We start from the raw sequence: 24,578 nt of genomic DNA, 5'->3' as shown, positions 1-24,578 counted from the left end.
TAGTAAGTGGTTGACCTGGGGTACGAACAATACTGAGTTTTCTGGAAGCCAGAGCAATCTTTGGCTCTTTGGCCTTCTTCCTCATGGATCTCCAATTAAAATCACCACGAATGATGCAGATGTTCATTTCACTTTGCAGGAATCTCCCTTGAAGAAATGGCATTCCCAATTTAAAAGTTCTGTATGAGAGGTCATTAAAAAAGAAAGCTTATGAAGATCTTCCAACACGTGGACAATGGATCTGCATATTCACACACAAGCAGCATCTACCACCTGCCACCGAGGAATGTGCTGTATTTGAAGATTACTTGTCTAGGTGAGGTTTCTGGTAATAGCTTTATTGAGATGTAATTCACATATGGTACAATATAACTTGCTCATTTAAAGTATACAATTCAAGGGTTTTTAGTATATTCAGAGTTGCACAACTATCATAACTATCAATCTTAGAACATTTTCATCATCCCCAAAAGAAACCTCGTTAATCCTCTATCCTCACCTTCAGCCCTAGGCAATCACCAATGTACTTTCTGTCTCTGTAGATGTGCCTACTTTGGATGTTCCCTACAAATAGAATCATGTAATATGTGGTCTTTTGTGACTAGCTTCTTTCACTTAGCACAATGCGTTCAACGTTAGTCCTTGTTGTAGCATAAATCCATCCTTCAACCTGTTGTTTATGGCTGAGTAATATTCCACTGTACAGATAGATCAAATTTTATCTATTCATCACTTAATGGCTATTATGATTATAACTGCTACTAGAGGCCCATTGCAGGAAGATTCCTAAAAGAATAGGGCTTCCTGCGGCCAGAGCAAAGCAGAGAAGGGAGGCGGGCTTCGCTCCCTTCTCCGCTGCCTCGGCTCCCTCCCTTCTCTGCTGCTTCACTCCCTTCTGCAGCGCTTGGCTTCCTTGTACACTGTCTTCAGTCTTTGCTCTGCGCCTATGTATGCAAATTAACCGCCATATTTGTTGGGTTAATTTGCATACTCGCTCTGATTGGCTGGAGGGTGTAGCAGAGGGCCACCAATTTGCATGTTTCTCTTTTATTAGTGTAGATATGAACATTCACATCTAACTTTTTGTGTGGACGTGTCTTCATTTCTCTTAGGTCTAAACCTAGACATGGAATTGCTAGGTCACAATGATATTTTGTTCAACATTTCAAAAAACTGTTAAAATGTTTTCCATTCCCACCAGCAGTGTATGGAGATTCTAATTTCTCCACATCTTCACCTACACTATTTATTAACTGTCTTTTTTTTATTATTATAGTCATCCTAGTAGGTATAAAGTGGTATCCCTCTGTGGTTTTGATTTGCATTTCCCTGATGAGGAATGACAGTGAGAATCTTTTCATGTCCTTATTGGCTATCTGTGTTCCTTTAAAGGAAATTATCTATTCAGATTCTTTGTCTTTTTTAAAACTGGGTTATTTATCATTTTAGTACTAAGTCATAAGAAGTTTTAATATATTCTAAATATAAGTCTCTTATCGGTACATGATTTACAAATATTTTCTCCCATTCTGTGGGTATGTTATGAATCTTTCATTTTCAAAACATAAATGCAATAATTTGTTCTTTATAAATAAAATAATTTTACTTCTCTTTTTCTGTCTAGTTATAAAGTATTAAAATGCATTTAAATCACTTTTCTAGCAATCCTTATCACCATTTTCTGTCATATTTTTTATCTAAGTGGGCATATCTCATGAGCTCTTTCATGCATCATATCTTTACAATTGTTTAAAGATAAAACCATGACTCTTACAAATTTAAAATGAACAGATATTTAGCTCATTAATTAAAAAGAGAACCAAAAGGCTATTGCAAATTAAAAAGAATACACACACAGAGGCAATCAGGAATGCTGAAATAAATGTAATAGAAAATTGTTTTCTTGAGAGAAATCAATAGTGCCGCCAATGGACAAAATTAATTTGCATTTCTATGAACAAGATTCATTTCCACCACTATCATTTTTCTATCATTTGCCAAATCATAAACAGTTTCAAGGAAAATGAAAGGCACAGATAACCCAGAAGGATGCACTACATACTAAGTAATCTTTTTTTTTTTTTTTTTTTACCTATTTCAGAGTCTTTCACAATTTTTCTTGACAATACTTTAAAGTCAATCAGGAAATGAAAATCACATAGTAATTTGCACACAAAAAAAGCTGACTTATTAACTACAACCATTGGGTTGGCGTAACAAGAGATTAACTAGGAAGAACTAATACTAGGAACTCTAAAACCCAGGAAGACCAGCTCTAAGGAGGAGCCACTACCCCTGGGATAGAAAGAGATTTCACAATTTTTCTTGACAATACTTTAAAGTCAATCAGGAAATGAAAATCACATAGTAATTTGCACACAAAAAAAGCTGACTTATTAACTACAACCATTGGGTTGGCGTAACAAGAGATTAACTAGGAAGAACTAATACTAGGAACTCTAAAACCCAGGAAGACCAGCTCTAAGGAGGAGCCACTACCCCTGGGATAGAAAGAGCCCAAGAAAAAGTACCCACCTCAGGATGGAGACCCTGACTGACTTGGAGAGGGCACAGCTATAACTCACTAGATGGCACTGAAGCTACTGTGTGGTGCCAATTGGCCAAATTTGCTGGAAATGTGTCCAGTAGGATGTCAGGGAAAGCCATTCACAGGGAGGTACCTCACAGGAGGCACTCTACTACAGAATCACCCAAGGGTGCCAGGGAAGCTGCGGGCAGGGGTGCGCTTGACTGCCACACCCCACAGGAGCAGGATACAGGAGAAGACATGCTCTGGGAAGAGCCCTCCCAGAGAACGCACTGAATCCGGAGGTAAAACCCTTTCCCCTTGCAGTATCTCTCTACAGCTCCCTAACGTTCTGCCAACTGCACATGAAAAGGGGCCCGGATCCAGTTTCACAGAGCAGGCAAAAGGGACACACTGGAATTGAGAGGCCGCACATGAATAATGGCACAAGTGATATGGCCAGATACATCTGGGAAGTTCCAGATATGCATCTGGGGAAAGACACTGTGTACCCTGGCTGGAGGGCTTTAAGCAACTGTTACCAAAAGTGAAAACAACGGCTTCTGGTCAAGATGGAGGTTTAGGTCAACGTGGTACTCGAATCCCCCCACAACTACATAAAAATTACAACTAAACAATGGGACAGCCATCATTCAGAACCACAGGAAATCTAGCTGAACAGAAGCTCTACAACTAAGGATATAAAGAAGAAGACACATCGAGACTAGAAGGAGAGGCGAAGAGGTGGAACCAGCTGGTCACACACCTGCATTGGACGAAAATAATCCAGGGGATATACCGGCTGCATAGGTTCCCCCTGAAAAGTGAGGGATTCCAGCACCACACCAGGCCCCTAGAGCCAGGAAGAGAAGTCCTGGTAACTTCTGGCTGCAAAATCCAGCAAGGATTGTGGCTGAGAAGAATGGCTGCTGGAGACATTCCTCTTAAAGGGCCCATGCACCAAATTACTTGAACTCACTTGCTCTGAGTGCCAGCTCTGGGGCAGCACTTAGAAAGGCAACAGGGACATACAGGGAGGAACTGAATTGTCTGCCTTCAGGGCGAGGGCTGGAGGGGCAGCTATCTGCCAGACGAAAGTGCTGGCAGAGATCCTTGTTCCATTTCTTTGTCCCACACAGAGCCAGCAGGCAAGGCACCATATCTGAGTCTCTATCACCCTGGTTCACACTGTTCGCCCTGCCCTGGTGATTCCCTGAAACAAGGCCCAACCCAACATGTGAGCCCACCCAAGCTGTTTCCAGTGGCTTTTCCATACAAATGGCCTGTCTTGGCTCATGATTCAGACTTGCCTAAGATCCCTCAAATGAGCAACATCTGGTCTCAGCATGCTCAGTAACTCTCACTAAGTGGCCCCGGGCCGGGCACTACCAGCAGCTAGCCTTGGTTCATAGCTTGGCCTCTCTTAGGCACCTCCAAGCCCAATACAAGTAGCAGACATCCGCAGATCACTTCGTAGCTCTTGCTGGGGTGGCCCTGGGAAGGACATAGGTGGCGATTGAACTTGGCCTGCACCTCCTAGAAAGCCCCAAAGCCAGCACACCCAGTGGACGGCTTCAGACCATGTTGAACCACCACTACCCACAAGGAACACACTGAAGAGACAGACTCAGCCAACACCAGAGTCCTGTTGAAGCAAGTCCTGCTCCATTGGGTGATCCTCCACAGTGGTCGCAGCCAGTCCTTGTAGCACAGCTGATCCTCCACAGTGGTCACAGTCAGTCCTTGTAGCCAACTGACCTGGGGGTAAATCCCTCCTACTGAGGTACCAACAGAAATCAAGGATCAACTACAACAGGAGAATATACACAGCCCACACAGGAGGCATACCTCGAGTGCCCAGCTGGGGTGACTGGGGAGGCTGTGCCACTGGACTCTGCAGGACACATACTATATAAGGCCGCTGTACCAAGCCTGGGAGATGTAGCAGCTAATTCATAGAAACAAACACAGGAAGGCTGCCAAAATGAGGAGACTAAGAAACGTGTCCCAAAAGAAAGTACAGAACAAACTCAAGAGAAAGAACTAAACAAAATGGACATAAGCAATCTACTACATGCAGAGTCCAAAACAATGGTTATAAGGATGCTCGATGAACTTAGTGAGAGCTTCAACAGAGAGATAAAGGAAACATAAAAAGAACCAGTCAGAAATGAATACATTACATGAGAATCAACAATGGAGTAGATGAAGCAGAGGATTAAATCAGAGATTTGGAAGAAAGGAAGCAGAAAATACCTAATCAGAACAGAAAAAAGAATTAAAAAATGAGGACTGTATAAGGAGCCTCTGGGACAACGTCAAGCATACCAACATTTGCATCATGGGATTGCCAAAAGGAAGAGAGAGCAAGGAATTAAAAACCTATGTGAAAAAATAGTGATAAAAAACTTCCTTAACCTGGTAAAGGAAATAGACATACAAGTCCAGGAAGCACAGAGAGTTCCCAAAAAGATGAATCCAAAGAGGCCCACATCAAGACACATACTTAAAATGCCAAAGATTAAGACAAATAGAGAACCTTAAGATCAGCAAGAGAAAAGTATTTAGTTGCCCACAAGAGAGCTCCCATAAAACTGTCAATTGATTTCTCAACAGAAACTTTGTAGGCCAGAAGGGATTGGCAAGAAATATTCAAAATGATGAAAAAGAAAGAACTTACAACCAAGATTACTCTACCCAGCAAAGTTAGCATTTAGAATCAAAGGACAGATAAAGAGCTTCCCAGACAAGAAAAAGCTAAAGGAGATCATCAGCACCAAACCACTATTAAAAGAAATTGTTAAAGGGTCTTCTTTAAGATGGGAGGGGGGTTGGAGGGCTGGGTGAAAAAGGTGAAGGGGTTAAGAAGTACAAATTGGTAGTTACACAACAGTCACAAGGATGTTAAGTACAGCATAGGGAATATAGTCAATAATATTGTAGTAACTATCTATGGTGTCAGATTGATATGAGGTTTATCAGGGTGATAACTTAGTAAGTTATATAATGTCTAATCACTGGATCGTACACTGAAACTAACATAATATTGTATAGCAACTGCAACTGAAAAGTAAAAAATTATTTTTTTTAAAAAGTGAAAACAAGGATTCTAATTGGGGCTTTTCTTACTCTGTAATTTGCCAGAGGTTGACCCTGAGTATTTATAAAAGTATAATGCGAAAAATTCTTCTCAACTTTCCTGTCATTTCTCACCTTTCCCTTCAAAGGAACACCCTTCTTACCTTCCACTTTACTCCTGGTTCTTTTCCTGACCTCCTACCGTGCATGCACACACACACACACATACACACACACACACACACACTCCCATCACAAACAACCTTATGTTGTGACAACAGGTAATACTGCTCTGATGGACCACACATGAATTCTGTGCCATTCTGCTTACTCCCTCTGCATAAGTCCTTCCAATTTTATGCTAATATTCTCACTTGGAAATCACTACCATGAGCCTGGTATTTTCTGGATCAATTCTTCCCTGCCTTGAGCCTTTAAACCAGACAGTGTTCCGCTTCTGTAATGGCTGTCAGGTGATTGAAAAGCTGTGTACCTGGGCCGTAGTCTAGTTAAAAGAAACGTGGTTCATTCCCACCTGTCATGTTCCACAGCCATCGACAAGACAAGCCATTAGCACCAGCCGCTGCCACTACAAAGCACATGGAAGTGGATGAAGATAACAGCTCCCACCCATCATGAACCAGAACAGTCTGAGGCCACAGGAAAATCTGAAGAAAGTGACAGTTAATGAGATCCTAGAGGACAGTGGTTGCCAACCGGTTTGAAAGGTTGGTGACCACTGGTTTAAGGAAACCTTTGGAGCAGCAGTCGCCAACCAGTGGTCCACGGACCACTGGTGGTCTGTGAGGTCCGAAAGGTTGGCAACCAATGCTAGAGGAAACCAAGGACCTTTTCTCCATAAAGAAGCCTTCCCTGCCAAGTTCACCCCAATAACCAGACAGTGCAATTCAGTTGTAAGCAGGTATGTTAGAGGTCAGCTAAAAAAGCAATGCTAACAAAGAGGTTGACACCAATAGCCTTTGAGAGGTACTACTTTTTGTTTATTTTAGTCAAAATTTGTAGCTCAGAACTTGAGTGCTCATAAATACAGAACCCTGTATAGGATGGATATAAATGCAGGCGCTGCCAAGAATAGCTAGGCTCCAAAACACACTACTTCAGATCTTCATTTTTAGGTTCAAGGGGAAGCAGCAATTAGAACAGGGTAGTAAAAAGTCTAAACCCAGAGATATAAAAAGTCTAAACCCAGAGCTCAATGCAGTATGTACCTTTGAAACTGTTTTATTTCAGAGATAAGTGGCCATTCCATGGTCAAGTTTCTCACTGTTGTGACCCACTCTTTTCAAGGAGGAGAGTCGGCAAGGCCTGGGATGTAGACCCCAGAGATGTGTCCTGTGGGTGGAGAGAAGATGGATGCCTAATTGGGCCCCTGCATTGTGGTGAAGGAATGGGCCAGAGAGGGTAGAACATCAAATTAGATCTGTTGATAAGGACATACTCTTATTATTTGAAGCCATACTAGAAATCGGGTCAGGAAGATTGTTTGTTTTTTAATTGGTTACCAACATTTGAAAAACAGAAAGATTTCACATAAAAATCTGAGTTTCTAGTACCTTCTGAAAAAATGGGACCATCTGGGAACACTGTACCCTTTCCTGTGAGGGGACCTTGGCAGGAATGGAGTATCGGGCATGGCTCTCCAATTTTGCAGGGAACCCATGCAGGCTGCTTTATGTATCTGGGTTACCTGCCTAGCATTTTAATCCAGTCAAATATTAAAGGACTATATGCTCTAATGAGGACAGGTCTTGTCTTATGTTTTTATTCATAGCATATTTCAACATGTACCTAGTACATAGTTCCCAGCAACTGTGCCTGATAGGTACCAGGTGCTCAATATCAAAAAATTGATGGCATGAACTCTACTAGACCCTCTGTGTACGGCATCTCATTTCATTCTGAAATATTTGCTCCCCACTTCACACGTGAGATTCAGAGAATTAGCTAACTGCACTTGTAAAGCTTGCCCAGCTAGTATGTGAGTAGAGAATTCAATTCCAAGTTTGACTTTCAAGCAAAGAGTGTGAAAACACAAGTCAGAGTATAGAAAAAGAGCTTCTAGTCCTATATAATAAAAGGCTAATATGCAAATAGACCGAACGGGCGGAACAACCGGTCACTATGACATGCGCTGACCACCAGGGGGCATGTGCGAAACATCGGGTGTTGGGGCCGCAGTGGGATGGTGGAGCAGGTGAGCAGGGGTGCCAGTCACTGTCATCGAGCCTCTGGTGGTTACGGAAAATTCGTTGCTCCTGCACGCTGTGGTCCCGCCCGGTGCTTGCACCTGCTGCCAGTGTCGGCCCCACTCGCACCCACTGCTGCCAGCGCCCAGTGCTGGCTCCGATCGCTGGGCACCATCAGCGGATGCAAGTGGTGGCTGCCAGCCCTGATGGCCACTGAGGGCTTCTTCACTTCCCCCTGCTCCTGAGGGGCGATTGGGGCAGCAGCTGCAGCTTGCACCCGCTGACGGCGCCGGCCCCACTCGCACCCACTCACACCCACTACTGGCACCGGCCCCAATCGCTCCACTCCATCAGCGGGTGCCAGCACGGGTGGTGCTGTCAGCACATGGGAGCGGTGGTGGCAGGAGTGGGGCTGCTGGCAGACAGGGAACCGGGGGCCACGATGGGAGGGACTGGGTGGGGACGTAGAGGATGGGCCGAGACCCACCCCTGTGCTTACCGCAGCCTCTTGGCCCACAGTTCCTTTCAAGGTGCACGAATTCGTGCACTGGGCCTCTAGTTAAAAAATAAAAAAGGCAACAGGCTAATTGCAAACATTCTTTGGTTTCCCAGACAGATTCTGTTTCACACCGTTAAAAAGTACAAATATTCCAAGGTCATTGCTTCCTTCTTCTGCAAACCTCTTAAGAATCTTTCATCAAGAGAGCCAAAATCCACCTTCTAAATCTTCAAATGGGGTTAATTCTGCTACAGGGATCAGAGACCATGCTTCAGTGAGGCAATTCTGAAGGAAAAGCAATAACTTTAAACATAACCTGCCTTCAATCTGAGATCACAAAAACAAAAAGTCGTAGCAGGAAGTCATTCCACTTAAAGGGAAGCAGGGGTTCTCAGCCATAGGGCAGAGCAACAGAACACGGCCCCACAGCACACATTCTCTCCTGGCTACACACTAGCAGACAGGGAACTAATAAATCACTGTGGAAGCTACTTACTTGAAAACATGAAAGGTGCTCTCCATTCACACTCTGAAGAGGAATCTGGGGCTCTCCCTGAGGCCAGCAGAAGCCTGGTAAAGCTCTGAAACTGTCTTCATCATATTGGGCTGTCCACCTATCAATATATACAGTCAGTGATACCCCAGCAGTAGGGTAAAGACTGCCCACTCTTTCCTCTGGTCCCTTAAGCTATCACAAGACATGGTATGAGATGAATTACCCTTTTATATGTTCATCTCCCCAGACCAGACTTCTCAAAAAAAAACAGTGTCTTACTGTGTGAGTCTCACCCTAATGCTTTCTATGGTGATTGCACAGAGTAGGCACCATAATATCTTGCCATCCCCAGGCCGTAAGCAGACAGTCAAGGATTATTTTCTGATCTATACATCTGCCTGTGAAGACCCACAGAAAGGTACTAGACGAGTGGTTCTCAACCTTCTGGCCCTTTAAATACAGTTCCTCACATTGTGACCCAACCATAAAATTATTTTCATTGCTACTTCATAACTGTAATGTTGCTACTGTTATGAATCGTAATGTAAATATCTGATATGCAGGATGGTCTTAGGCGACCCCTGTGAAAGGGTCGTCCGACCCCCAAAGGGGTCGAGACCCACAAGTTGAGAACCGCTGTACTAGACCAAATCACATACAGGCATACAGACCTACATCTAAGTCACTTGGTGTTAGAATTTATCATAAAAATAATAAACAATCAGAACTCATCTAAGACCCTGGAGCCATGCCCACCACACAGCGCCTGTGAGAGATTGGGCTGCTGCCCATGAAACAGGCAGCGCCTAGAACTGGCTCCTTGAGCATTTCCTCAGTCTGAGTGTCACCTGGGAGCCTGGCTCTGGGGTGGCTTCTCAGTCAGTGGGCCTGGAGAGTCTGCATCTCTAACTAGCTCCAAAGTGTGCCTGATGTTGCCAGTTTGGGGACCCCACTTTGAGGAGCAAGGATCTAGGCACTCCAGAGGGGACCCATAATGCCTTTTGTCCTCTGCAGCCTACAGCATGCTCTCAGGCGCCGAGCTAACCTGCCAGAGGACAGAACCTAATGTGGTGTACTTGAGACCGGAATTCCTGTCAGCCACCTTTTCCTTTTATTCCATTAGACCTCTAAGAGGTACGAATTAGTATAGGGGAGAACTCTCAAAACAAATCTCAGACTCCTTTATTAGCACCGCTGCTTATATGTCATAGTTATGGATACCTGGCCTTCTGTGCCTCCAGGTACCTAGTAAGGGCCTTATCCTCACTTGAAACAGGGTTCTGTGTGCTCCTCAGCCTCTGTCCTCTCCTTCCAGATCACACACTGTCACTTCAAATCTCTTTAGGCTTCTAAATAAGCCAGGCAGGGGGTTCTAATACACAGGGCCATACACTCCTATAGGAATCTGATCACAGCTATGAACACTCTTACCCCCAAAACACAGACATCAAAGGTTTCTTTAATATTTCAGAGTTTTCATAGACTGAGTCTGAATCTATGAAAGGAAGCTTGCTCCCTGTCTTTTAGAAGATTTACTTTAAAGACACAGGTTAACACTCAGAACACTTTATTATTAAAATATGAATCATTTCCAACAAATATTTTATACAAGATGCTTAGTCCCTGCCTCTGGAAACTTACCACAGCTCACATTATAGAGCAAGACCACAAACGAATAAATGGGAAAATTTCAAACTCACAACCCTGGAAACAATGTGATTGGCATTGCTCCAGCCCGTATTTTCTTAAAAGCACACAAGAAATCGTGGGACCTGTACTAGTTACCCACAGAAGGATAGGAGGACGAAGGGGTGGAGGCAAGAAGCAGGAGGGGAAAACTAATTAAAAAGCAAATGGAGAAAAATTAGCTTGGAAAGGGCTCCCTGAACTGCTGACAGAATAGAGTGCTGAGGTGAAAAACAAATGCAAGAGAGATTTGGCAGAATCTGAAAAGAACATGATCAGAATGGGAAATGAGAACACAGCCAGAACCCAGTTATAAGTCAGAGAAAGAGAAAGAAGCAGGCATAGTGATGTTTCTGGAGATGGAGACAAAAAGTTCCCTGGACAAAGGGGGAGCAATCAGACTGGACTAAAGGAGAGCATCATGCATCACACACACAAACACACACACACACACACACACACACACACACACACACACACACACACACATTATCAGGCTGTTCCATTCCATTCCATTAATGCCAGAAACGACAAGGCAAACACACAGACTTATGTTCCTTTCATCTGGGCCATTTGTTGTAGAGACAGGTTATTTCACTTGGGTGGGGGGAGTAATGATACACAGGAAAGAGACAGAATATGAATGAATGAGCCTGAACACATCACTTTGAAACCAGAGCTGTGTTTCTGAAATGAGAGGCTGGTAGAAAACCAGGATTTTATGGATGAGCATAAAGATGTACAACGGTATCCATTTCCGCCTGCAATTTCACGCAGAATATGAAGTCCTTCTTATTTGCCACTCAAAGGCTCCTGAACTTTCCCAACAGGGGTACCTGCGCTGGCTTTTGCTGCCGTTACAGAAAGAGAACTGACCTAGCAACAACCAGTGATGGTGGCATTGCTAAATTAACAATGGTTAGAAAGAGCTTCCAATATTAGTGCTTACGCCGTGCCAGGCTCATTTAAAGTCCTTTCCTTTTACAAACTCATTTATTCCTCTCGGTGCCCCTCGGGAGGGAGGTACACCTCCACTTTATAGATGAGGTCGGAGACAATAACTCACTTGCCCAAAGTCGCCTCTAATAACAGGCAGGGGCAGAATTTAAAGCCAGTACTGTCAACAGCTTGACCACAGATTCCCAAACTCAAACTTCCTCACTTTACTGCACTGTTAGTGATTCAGTAGTTTTTCATGGTACCTGTAGCCCAAAAGAAATAGCTAACACAAGCTCCAGTTAACTAAGGACAATGGACCTTTGAACAACATGGGTTTGAACTGTGTGGTTCCTCTTATATGAAAATGTTTTCAATAAATGTTATAAATGCATTTTCTCTTATTTATGATCTTAATAACATTTTCTTTTCTTTAGCTGACTTTATTGTAAAAATATAATATATAATATGCAAGATATGTGTTAATTGACTGTTTATGTTATCAGTAAGACATCCAGTCAATAGCAGCTATTAGTAATTAAGTTTTGGGGGAGTAAAAAGTTATATACAAATTTTTGACTGTGTAAAAAGATCGATGCCTTCCTAACCCCTGTGTTGTTCAAGGGTCAAGTATAATTAGGTCCCAACAACTTAATAGGAGTAGGTAAGTGGTGTCTGGCAGATTGAGCTGGGTTTTTTCAAAATGTTATATCCCATGGCACCCTCATGACTTTCTGTGGCACCCCGGGGCACCTCAACACACAGTTTGGAATCCAACAGTAATCACACTGTCTGTTCCTTCAAGTGCTTGAGTCCCTGGACTGGAAAGGACAAAAATCTGCTCACAACTGCCTTTGGCCATTAATAAAGTCTTAGCCCTGGAACCCGCACTGCAGGCTTTTCCACCCTGTCACCTGCCATCCCACCCCACATTAACCAAGCATTGCAGGACAAATACCTGGTCTTTTTGCTCCTCACACTTCACCTTCTGTACACACTTCTCTCCCTGTTCTTCATCCATTTCCTGCTCCAGATCCTGGGTGACTTAGTTCTGCCTTCAGTTCCGATCCAACCCACAGACTTGGTTCACTCCTTCCTCTGGAGTGAACTCCTTCACAGCCCACTCTGCACACAAACTTCTCTACGATCCAACCCACAGACTTGGTTCACTCCTTCCTCTGGGTTCACAGCCCACTCTGCACACACACTTCTCTGGCCTCACTCCAGTTCTCTCGTTCTTGGCCACCTTTGTGTCCATCTCCCCACCGCTGGGGTTATGAACTTACGCAAGGCAAGTCTTATCTTGGTGGCTTCCTCAGACTATGCATGGTAAACAGTACAGTCTTTCCTAAGTTCTAATTAATAAAGAATGGAACAAGAGGATAAAAGATGGCTTAAGGGGTCACAAGGAAGATTACCAGTTGAGCAAAATAATGGATGTGGTACACTGACTACATTAATGGCCCCAATTAATGGTCTCCCTGTGTCTACAGCCCTTGCAATGAGACTGTAGCAACTCCCATCAAGAACCACTCTCTTTACCCTTGAATCCAGCTTGGTCGCACACCTTGCTTTGTCTGATAAAATGCAGCAGAAGTCACAGTATGTCAGTTCTGAACCCAGGCCCCAAAAGGCATTCACTGCATGCTTCTGCTTACCCTCTGAGAGCCACATAAATAACCTGGAGTAGCCTGCTGCATGAGGGCAGACCCTGTAGAAGGAAGCCCAGCTATCACCATCTAAGACCAAGCTCAGCCAGCCAACACACCACACATGTGAGAAGGCTCACTAAGACCAGCAGACTGACCCCAGGTCACATAAGTGAACCCATTTGAGATCCAAAGAACCACCCAACTGACCTGCAGAGCCATGAACACCAATAAAAACTTGCTGCTTCATGCCACTAAGTACTGAGGTAGCTTGTCATGTGGCATTAGCTGATTGTGAATGAATTTATGGAGGTGAAGGCAGGGGCTGTGGGATTTGTCCTGCACCATATTGAGAACCACAGATCTTCAGCACACTGTGCCCACTTGCTAGGAGGTATATGGTGATCTGTGAAAAGGGATTTGAACAGAGTATTTTTGAATTTTACAAGGGACTTACTTGCAGTTAGTGTGGATTCACCCTCATCTCTAACACCACTGCTGTGCTTTTTCATAAACTTCTGGAGGAGGAAAGAAAGTGTAAGAGTAGGACCAGGAACCTATTTCCTACTACACCCCCAAGGTAGCCAATAGTAATAGTAACAAAGGTATTTATTGATGCCTATCTTCTCCACCCTCTTTGCCCATCACCTGCTTGTGAACTAGCTCTCAGTGAATCTAAAGGGCAATTTCTGGTGATGACGTCAAATCCTTCTGGAAAAGGGCAAGGAACTTTGCAAAGTTATAATTCATATTTTTCCCCTTTGACTCTTCATGTTTTTCTGCTTCAGTCAACAAAAACCTAGTTTCGTGTTCAGCATTGAAGATACAAAGACATGGCTGGTGCCTTAGGGAACTCAGCCTGGTGGAGCTAAAGGGCCCTCTTCTCAGCAAGAAGCTAGATAAGAGCCAGCCTTACCTACCTTACTCTTTTACTGTGACAGTCAGAAGCCCAGAGCAGGTGGTGAGCCCCAGGCTTGCTTCTAAAAGGATAAAGTCCTAGTAACCAAACCTGCTTTGCTTGTCTGTGGCAGTGGCATTGTGGGAAGGCCCTAATCGCAACACTATTTCTTCAGCAGAGAACTTTCAGGAATGTCCTTGCCCAGGGTAACTGCTGCCCTGGTGGCCAATGCAGTGTGTTCCTTGATGTCTTCAGCTGCCCACCTACTTTCCCCTACAATCTCCCAGGTAACTAGTCCAGCAAATTATCAGTCCCTTTAAGCCTTGGCTTCACATATTCAAAATGCAGAATCCAATGAGACTGAATGAGACAATACGACATGAAAGTCTGAAGGCTAAGCACAGACCCAGGCATGTATCTGTGCTCAAAAAAGACTTATTTCCTTCCTTTCAGTGACAAAAAAAACATACTTACTTCACCACACAAAAAAAAGACTTATTTCCTTCCTTTCAGTGACAAAAAAACATACTTACTTCACCACACAACGTATACACACACACACATACACACTCCTTCAGGCCACCCTCATCCCCTCCTGCACACACACACACACACACACACACACACTCCTTCAGGCCACCCTCATCCCCATCTACCCAATATAATGTCACATTTGTAATAACACTAAGAGCATCAAGTCCTGAAAGTCCTATTCCAAAACAGATGTGTGTTTAACTTCCACCCACCATGCTGTGTACAACCAACCAGAGATCCTGCCAACCTGGGGGGACTTTCTCCTCCAACCTCTTTACACAATCCACAGGGTAACTAATGAGAAAACAAGCCATCTGAGTCCTGGGAAACAGCATCCCAACATCCTACTGAAGTCAGTCCTTTGCCAAGCCCTTAGAGACTTCTTTTTTCAGCGAAAGCATCCCTATGCCAAGCAAGGCTCCTGCCATGCACAGACGAGGGCTCCAATCTATTCTGGGGCCTCACCTGGAACACAGGGATCTGATCGCAGGACTCCAGCTCCAGCTCCAGGGCCCTCATACCCCCTCATTCACCTGAGATGGGCCCCAGATGAAGCACAGAAATGTGCTGGGGGGTGGGAGCGGCCAGGGAGAGGTCAATGGGGGGAAAAGGAAACATATGCGATACTTTAAACAATAAAGAATTTAAAATAAAATTTTAAAATAAAAATGAGTAAGTAATAAATTTTAAAAAAACATTTTTTAAAAAGACTTCAACTCTTTTCTTAATTACAATTTCACATTACTACATAGTTGGCATTCAGTAAATATTTAAGTTGATTTGTCTGTTTGGCAAAAGATATTTACCCAGCACTGCTAGCCAGACTATACTTCAAGGAATCCTAATATATGGTGATGGAAGAAGATTTGACTTTGGGTGGTGGGCACACAGTGCTATATACAGATGTATCATAGAAGTGTACTTGAAACCTATATAATTTTATTAACCAATATCACCCCAATACATTTAATTTTTTAAAAATTGCATATATTTAATGTGTACAGCTCAATGTTTTGACATGTTTAATGTGAAAAGATTGCAATTAAACTATATACATAAGGTGTAGAGAAAAATAAAAGACAAGAAATGGCAAAAGTAACAGCATAAATAATAACATCAAATCTGTCTTCATTAATTACCTTCCTATGCTGGGTGTGAACTCTCAGGAAAATAGCTGAGGAATGGATCATGCCCGCTTACATAAGAACTGGGTCTCTCCAGCACACTTCGCCCACCAGCCCCATTTCCTAGTCAAGCTTTAATTTTCCTTCCACATCTTCAGGGTAAATTCTTTAGGTCATAAAATTGCCTCAAATGAGAGAAAAACCTGAATGGATTCCATGCTAAAAAGTAACACTACGGTTTCAACTTTGGCTTGAAAGTGGTTCTGAGCTACTTCTTCCTTTTTCTTTGCAATCCCTCTAACTTGATGACATAATGGACTGCCACAGGGAGACATCCCACTCAAACTTAAACATCCAGTTTGGCTCACAGAACCTCGATGTGAACAAGCTCCTGACTTACCCATCTTTCACCTGTCAACTCCCCCACACAGAACTATAAATGTCCAGGTTTGCTGCTAATAAACTCAGCCAGACCAAATTAAGCGGGCTTTATTGGACCTTGTTCCTTTTTTTCTGCTGATCTTCCTGCAACAAACCAAACATATGGTGAGAGCAGAATGCTATTTAGTGTAAGACACCAACTCCACACGCTTCTCTCTTAGAGAACAGCTGAACTATGAGGGCGTCTGTTCAAATGCATCAGCCTCTTTGAAAACTTGAATAATGCCTTTCTAAGGTCACCGTCTAAAAGCAGTGACTCTTGCAAAGTCCATGATAAGCACAGCAAAAACACACAACCCAGGCCTTCAGAATCACACACACAGGGTGAGTTTAAAACTGCAACATAATACCATTACACACCCACCCAAAGCACCACAGTGAAAAAGACAGGAAAACTAGGTGTACTGAGGATGGAGGGTGGGAGCCCTCATACACTGTTGGTAAAAGTACGACCACCCAGGAAAATGGGCAGTTATCTCATAAAGCTGAACACACCTAGGCCCTACTGAGACAACCTAGTAAGCCAGGACAAGCTAAATAGGAAATCTGAAACAGACAATTAAAGGCCAAGCAGTTTACAGCCGTTTAGTAAATAGTAAAATCCTATCTTCCCTAAACCAAGAACACTTGAAAGTAAATGGTTTGCACGTCTCCCCAATCAGAGGGTAAATAGCTTAAATCAGGGGTCCTCAAACTATGGCCCGCGGGCCACATGCAAATACAAATATTGTATTTGTTCCCGTTTTGTTTTTTTACTTCAAAATAAGATATGTGCAGTGTGCATAGGAATTTGTTCATAGTTTTTTTTTAAACTATAGTCCGGCCCTCCAACGGTCTGAGGGACAGTGAACTGGCCCCCTGTTTAAAAAGTTTGAGGACCCCTAAATCATCCTACTCAGGGAGACAGATAGCAGAAATCCAATTAGTGCTATTTGCCAACCACACCCAAGAACCTATCAAGTTAAGGAAATAAATCTCATTTTGGCTCATCAGTATAAAACTGATGAATATTCTATTGAGATCCTCCTCAAGACCTCCTCTAAACTCCCAGCCTTTAAAATCCTCAAAACGAAGGTCCCAGCATGCAGGTCCCAGGGCATGTGCTCTCCCTTCTAGGAGCACGCCCATGTCTTTCCCTTCTCCATGCCCCTTTTCTCTGACTTTCCAGTGAGCTAACGGCAGCCCTGCTTTAGGTCATTGCTTTCCTGTAACATTTCTAAAGAGCCAAAGCCCTGCCTAAGCTCTCCTTGTTGCTTCTTCTATCCTAAGCCCTTCCTTGTGTCACTGTTCCCAGCTTTAATAAACATACACTCAGAATCATGTGGACTTGTGTTGTGAAATCTTTCCCGCATGAAGTCAAGAACCCATACACTACAGGCCGGCCCAAGGCAGACCCACTCAGGGCCAGGTCCCCTTTCTGGTAACACTATAACTCAGAAATTCCACTCCTAAGTAGACACAACTGTAATGTGGACCCATGTTAACCAAGAGCCACATACTAGAATACTTTCAGAAGCACTATTCATAATAACCCCAAACTAAAAACCCAAACATCCATCTATGGTAGAATGGGTCAAAAAGTTGTGGCATTTCACACACTGGAATACTATACAGCAATGAGAATGAATGGTCTAGAGCAGTGATTTTTCAACCGGTGTGCCAAAGAATTCTTAAAACATGCAATACCTGATTATTCAGTCAGGGGCACTGACCTCTTTTCCCTTAGATGTTTAAATTTAAAAAATTACAACAGCCAACACAACCACAGCTATCTGGTAGGAATGAATCAAAATTATACCTATTTTTTGGTCAGATCAACAGAAAATATATTTTTGATGTGCCACAGAATTTTAGTAGTTTATGAGACGAAAAAGGTTGAAAATCGCTGGTCTACAACTATAAACACAACACGGATGAATTTCACAAGCATAATACTGGCCCAAAGAAGCAAAACACAAAATAGTACGCACTGCGTGAATTCATGCGCATGGAATACACAGAAGCAGGCCAAGTGCTCTGTGCTGTTGCAGGTTAGGACCAGTGATGGGTGGGATGGGCAGCCAGCAGAAGGGAGCACGAGGGGCTCCTGAGGGCTGGCAGCAATCTGCCTGCTCTTGGGGGGGGGGGCAGGGGGGGAAGGGGGGAGCAGGTGAGTGTGTGCACTTTGATAAGTACATTATAGATAAGCAAAAGTTAAAATCAAGGGTACAGATTTCCTTGTTAAGTCACTACTTGCCTCAGTAACTCTCTTATAAAAATGCTGGTTGGCTGGAAGATGGATAGAAGGTTCCTGATGATGCCTACTCTTAGGCACTAGCTTGTTGGATGCCTGGGGCACATTCTTCCACCCGTGTGCCTAACTAACCTCACTAAAAAGACCGGATGTAATGTTGCCTCAGGATTCCTCAACTCTAATCTTGAAGATACTAAGATCCTCCTTCTCATTCCTTCCCCCATTCTTGGCCTTCATAAGTGGGTCAGAATCACAGGAGGAAGTTGTCCAGGATTGGGTGTAAGGCCCAGCTGGGCCCTGAGAGGGCACCTGACCTTGACCTCTTCATCTTTTGGTGCAGGATGTAAAAGGAGATACACCCAGTATCACTAACTGGATGTACGTAACATTTCCAAAGCCAGCCCACTGGCTGATGAGACAAAACAGCACCTACAACCTGGGCCACCTATTGACTCACATGTAATGTCAGCCCAACAGTCCAATTTGCTGTCAGCCCGTCACTTGGCTGCCTTTCTTTCCTCTAGGAAAATGAGGTAAGGGGTATGCAAAGTGATACATTTACCCAAGTCAGCAGCAGCAGAGTCTAGAAATAAAAGGCAAATATTTGAAAGACCTGTCCAGACAGTGCTCTTCCAAAGAGCAAACCAGTATCTCAATGTCAAGGAGAAGACGAGTCAAACATTGTGCAGTGCACATGCATCAACTTCAGCAAGTCAGCATTCTATGTCCAGGGGAGCTCGGCGCAGTGCACATGCATCAACTTCAGCAAGTCAGCATTCTACATCCAGGTCCAGGGGAGCTCGGCATTCAGGCTGGCTCCTTTACCACCATCACTCAAGAGCCTGCAAGTCTCAAGGTCTCACTGACATCTCCCAGTTCCCTGGGAAACAAAAGCTTGATACAACTGACTAACAAACGGAGCACTTCTGGAGAAGATAGTGGAACAGAGGGGAACAGCCCTTGAGCAACAGGGACCAAGTCTTCTGGCAATTTTCCGTGTAAAACTAGATCCCTGATTTTTGAGGAGGTTGAAGAGGCTCCAAATTTCCAGAGAACTCTGATTTTACATTCTCCCAAAGCTGGGCAAGAAGAGGCCCAGGAGTCTAGTCAATCACTTTAAGGTGTTTGTATGCTGTAAAAAGAAGCCAATCCCATACACAACCCCTCTGACCCCAACAAGGAAGTGAGAGAAAGAGGAAGACAAGTGACTACAGGCAGCCCAGGGGAGCAGGACAGGTCTTGCTCTCTCCCTGCACAGGGTCTCCTTCATGCTGGTGGCACCCAGACCAGCCAACCCTGCTCTCAGGACACTATGAAGAGCTGACACTGCACACAAGAGGGCCTTCCCTATTGAGTCTCTTTGTTATTTAATTCTTTTTATTTTCCCCAGAACCTGAGAGCAAGATAGTTTTTTTAAAACAAATAATATGGTATAAAAATAATTTTTTAAAAGAGCCCAGCCAAGAAAGGCCAAATAGATAGAATTATGTTTATTAAATTTGTACTTCCCTTGGATATTGAATTTCGTGGCTCTGGTGAAGGCTCTGTCTCCTTAGACATTTCATGTAAAAGTAATGTAAATTCTTCTTTGGCTTTTATCCACAGATGGGATACAGATGAAGGCTTTTGGTGTATATACATACCTATGTTATTTATATTGCAAATACTAGTGTAAGGAAAGACATCCTTTTGCTTGCTAGGAATAAAGGCATGTCCACTCCCTGGTTGACAGGTGTTCTACGTGAAATGTTCCTAAATAGCTAACCAGTTCCCTCTTAGCTAACAGAAGTCTGGCTGATAAGGACTTGATCACCAAAGACTATCACCCTTGGCACAGAGCCTCTGGGGAGGTCGGCATGATCTCATATAATTTTTTCTGAGTGTGGTGCGCTGGCACTGTGGGACACAATGTTCAGACACACTCTTTTCATTCTAACAGTTACGTTTATCTTAACATGCATAAGCACACCAAATCCCTAAGTCTGAATATGTTGTTAAGTAGTTTAAGATCAAATTAAAATAAATGAGTTGACTTAGAATAAATTAGGGGACAAGTATGTTTCGTAACTAGTACAGGTGGTAACATAATATGGTAAAAACTATGCCTGAAGTTTCAAAAACACTGGTCCACTTAAAGAAAAGAAAAAGTTCAGCCAAAATTCAGAAAGCTCTGGTTCTAAAGGCTGACTTCCTTCACCCATCTTCCCCTGGCAGGCCTCCCTGGAATGACGGCCACAAAGCTGACAGGGTTAGAACAGTGTGGCAAATGTGATCTTTTGGAAATAGAATACAAGGTCTTTCCACCTTCAGATAAGGTGTGGCCACTGTGCAGCTGAGACTAGTGAGCCTTTATTAAGTTTTGACACACAAACCAGTAAGGCAACAGAGCAAAAGCAAATCCCTCTCCTTGACACTCCCCCCGAACCCCTCCCACAAGCTGTGGAAAGTCATTTTCTAAGCCTGCAGGCGCCGCCCGCCTGAGGTGTTCTTGGGAGTAGGCAGAAGACAGCAGATGATAGAGTACAGACAATATATGTCATGCAGCCAGTGCCAATCTCAATGACAACTGTGCACAAGATTCCCAAGAAGGCAGGGCTTTCCAAGGTCAGGATTCACCGCTAGGTTCTTAAAATCGCATCTGGGCCAGCAGATGCAAATGCTCAGTATCTCTGGTAAGCAACTGTCTTTTTTTAACCCGTTAGCGTCATCACGGGGTTTGCTGTGTGCCTTGCAAAAAAGAGCTTGCCCTGGAGGCTGAAACAGGAAAGTGCTGGCTCATCTTATGGGAAGAGGGTAGCCATGGCAAGTTCAGCTTCCCAGCAAGACCTATTTCTTCACCTTATACACTATTCTTTAAAAACTACCCCCTGTGGTAGACCTCCAAAAATGTCCCTGGTCCAACTCCCCAGAACCTGTGATATGCTGTCTTACATAGCAAAAGAGAATTAAAGTTGCCCATGGAATTAAGTGGCTAATCAGATGATTTCACGATTAGATTCCACCAGATTATCCAGATGGGTCCAATGTAATTACAAGGGTCCTTACATGTGGACGATGGAGGCCCAAGAATCAATGTCTAAAAAAGGGTCAAGAAAGACTGGCTTTGAAGACAGAAGAGGCATGAAGTAAGGAATGCAGTAGCTCCTAGGCTGGAAGAGGCAAACTGACCTTCTCCCTTAGAACCTCCAGGGGGGGAAAAAAAAGAAATTTCTTCACCTTATACACTATTCTTTAAAAACTACCCCCTGTGGTAGACCTCCAAAAATGTCCCTGGTCCAACTCCCCAGAACTTGTGATATGTTGTCTTACATAGCAAAAGGGAATTAAAGTTGCCCATGGAATTAAGTGGCTAATCAGATGATTTCACGATTAGATTCCACCAGATTATCCAGATGGGTCCAATGTAATTACAAGGGTCCTTACATGTGGACGATGGAGGCCCAAGAATCAATGTCTAAAAAAGTGTCAAAAAAGACTGGCTTTGAAGATAGAAGAGGCATGAAGTAAGGAATGCAGTAGCTCCTAGGCTGGAAGAGGCAAACTGACCTTCTCCCTTAGAACCTCCAGGGGGGGAAAACAAATAGAAAACAGAGCCCAGGGAGGATCTGTCTTAGTTCCTCCTTGCTGCTGTGACAAATGACCACAAACTCAGTGGCTGAAAACAACAGAAATTTACTCTTTCACAGTTCTATTGTTCCTCAGGGCTGTGCTGCCACTAGCAGACCTAGGGGACCATCCCTTCCTGGCTCTTCCAGCTTCTGGTGGCTGCAACCCCTGCTTGGCTGGTGGCTCCATCACGCCCATCTCAGCCTTGGTGGTCACACTGTCTTCTCCTCTCTGTCTCTGTGTCATCGTCCACGGCCTCTCTGTTATAAGGACACTTGTGATGGCCTTTAGGGTCCATCTTGATAATCCAGGATAGTCTCCCCACCTCAAAATGCTTCGTTTACTCACACCTGCCAAATATTGCCATGTGAGGTCATAGTTACAGGGTTTAGAAGGGCATTATTCAGCCTATTATAGACTCTCTTCAGACTCTGATCTCCAGAACTGGAGATGATAAATCTGCCTTGTTTTAAGACACCATGATGGTAATTTGTTACACCGCCAATAGGAAACTAATACAGCCCCTATCTCCCAATGTGTGCTGCAGATCAGAAAGCCTGGGTCAGAGGGAGGAGCTGGCCCATCCTGTCTATTCACATCAACACCCACAGGATCCTTTGTATCTAAAAATGATACCTCTCTTACCCAAGGAGATGTGAAAGATGCCAAGATTCAGCAGTAAGTGGCCAGTAGAAGTTTCAGAAATAGCCCTTCTCTTTCCTCTCACCTATCACAAGCTTCTAAAATAAACTTTGTGGCCATTCGTGATGCAAAACTTAGGGGGGAGAAAGAACTGACATTCATTTCAGACAATTTCACTTAATAATGAGTACACTCCATCCACAAATGTCAAAGGGCTTTGCTCACAAAGCCAGTAATCCCTAACACAAACATAAGACAATGTAATATTCTAAAGGGCCTTATTGCTCAAATAGGAACAGCCTTCCTAGAATTCAAGGGGCAGAACATCACACTTTTATTTATTTTTTAATATTTTTATTGATTTCAGAGAGGAAGGGAGGAGAGATAAAAACCTCAATGATGAGAAAGGATTATTGGTTGGCTGCCTCCTGCACGCCACACACTGGGGATCAAGCCCGCAACCCAGGCATGTGCCCTGACTGGGACTCAAACCATGACCTCCTGGTTCATAGGTCGATGCTCAACCACTGAGCCATGCCAGCCGGGCAAAACATCACACTTTTAAGCAGCTCTAGTCACTGGTTCTTTCTCAGGGAGGCCATGAGGCTTGTTTTCTGTCCTCTCTGGAGGGATTTCTATTTATAGAACTGCTCCTTTTCACTGGCCTGCCTTCAGCATACTGCAGCGACTCCCCAGAGGACTGCTCTACTGGACTCCCCAGTTTGGGACACCCCTAGACTCTGTCCTTGGCCCTCTTCTCTCTGTATTCTCTTTCTTAGTGAGTGCACCCTGGCCCATGATCTCAAAATCATACATCCAGCCTTGAACCCTCACCTGAGCAAATACCACAGTGCTGACTCGGTCACCCACTGGAATGTTTAGGAAGTGTCCAAATTAGCAGCCAAAGCAGAGCATACATGGGCTCAGTGACCAGCAATGCCACCCAGCCAGGGCTCACACAAAACCCACAGCCCTCACGTGCACATTCTCTTCATGCCCTCCCATCTTTCATATTTAAACCATCAATAAGTCTATAAGCTCTGCCTCCAATATCTACCCTAAATATGATTATATGTCACCATCCCCACTCTGTCCAAATCCAAAGTCCCCTCAGATGCTGGCAATCAGTTCCCAGCTCCTGCTCACCTTCACCTCCAACCAGCCTTCACCCTCCACAGGGCAGCTGGTTGCCTTTTTAAAGTAAAATCAGATGTCTCTCCCAGGGGCTTCCAGCTATAGTCAAACTCCACACTTGACCATATAGTCAAACTCCACACTTAACTGACCACTTGCCCCTCAACCTTTCATCCTTTCTCTTCCTTATTAGTGTGAACCTGGGAAGGAACATACCCAGTGTTAGGAGCCCCTTGTGGTTAACTGGCCTCAAATCCATAACGAGCATCTAGCACCACTGGTGGAAGAGGCCTCTCAGGCACACTGTATGCTACAGTTCAGGGAAAAGCCAGAGACTGGGCTGCCTCCTGCACGGCCTTCCAGCCATCTGAGTGGACCTTATAGAGGAGTTCCTGGAATCCTATTTCCAACCATCTGGGATGGCACCTGGACACTAGGGCCACAGAACCCCTCATTATTATCTTGTTGCCCACATACTATCACTGTGTACTATCCAACACCCACCAATGTAAAATAAGTATGTGTTTCTCCACTTTGCTTTTTATCCAATCCTAGAGATTTCCCAGCTTTGCTTTATCCCTCCTCCTTTATCTACCACCAATGGATTTCGTACAAGCCTCCTTACATCTGATTGTAATGTGTAAAATAAGCTGCAAAACTGCCATTCTCTGGAGCATTTTCTCAATCCTGAGATTTTGCTTCCAAGCACATCCTCAAAATTTTGGCTCAAATAAACTCTTATAAAACCTTTCTACAGGCTGGATAGTCTCATTGACAAAAAGAAAAGACATCAAGATCTCCATTCTGGGGGTCTTATGCTTCGCTCTCACGCCCTCTCCCCCACCATTCTCTACCAAACCAGCTGGCTCCCTAATCTCCATCTGTACC

The 24,578-nt window shown here is 44.0% G+C and overlaps 1 protein-coding gene across 2 annotated transcripts in view; it reads right to left on the bottom strand.

The window, feature by feature from the left end:
• MGAT5 (mannosyl (alpha-1,6-)-glycoprotein beta-1,6-N-acetyl-glucosaminyltransferase) overlaps positions 1-24,578 on the bottom strand; it is a 302,502-nt gene that overhangs the window by 241,180 nt on the left and 36,744 nt on the right. Inside the window, exons 1-2 of one of the 2 annotated variants that reach the window (XM_005868853.2) lie at positions 13,536-13,554; positions 8,808-8,925 (exon numbers count right to left, since the gene is read on the bottom strand). The exons of the other annotated variant lie outside the window; for it this stretch is intronic. The gene's annotated coding sequence lies outside the window, so the exon portion shown is untranslated. Of the gene's footprint in view, positions 1-8,807; positions 8,926-13,535; positions 13,555-24,578 lie in introns of those variants that run through there. 2 annotated transcript variants of the gene reach the window in all.

Source organism: Myotis brandtii, unplaced genomic scaffold, assembly GCF_000412655.1.
Source record: "Myotis brandtii unplaced genomic scaffold, ASM41265v1 scaffold278, whole genome shotgun sequence".
In the NCBI taxonomy this organism is placed as follows: Eukaryota; Metazoa; Chordata; class Mammalia; order Chiroptera; family Vespertilionidae; genus Myotis; species Myotis brandtii.
The sequence above is the reverse complement of the archived record's forward strand: the minus strand, read 5'-3'. Positions and strand labels throughout refer to the sequence as shown.